Below are 214 nucleotides of genomic sequence, written 5' to 3' on the forward strand. Positions count from 1 at the left end.
TTGCCATTTCTAAAACATCACGGGCATGCCTTCCTCTCCCTCTCGTGACAGCACCATCTGACCCACCTGGTTTTCTATGAGGTCAATGAACTAGAATTAAAAATTTTGAAATAAGTAAGTTTTCTAAACAAATACTTCGTATCGGGATGTACTATGCAATTACCTAATTCTCAAAACGGTAAAAAAAGCCCTTTCACTTCCCTTTGGAATTGAA

The sequence above is a fragment of the Stylophora pistillata genome, chromosome 8, assembly GCF_964205215.1.
Source record: "Stylophora pistillata chromosome 8, jaStyPist1.2, whole genome shotgun sequence".
Lineage (NCBI taxonomy): Eukaryota > Metazoa > Cnidaria > Anthozoa > Scleractinia > Pocilloporidae > Stylophora > Stylophora pistillata.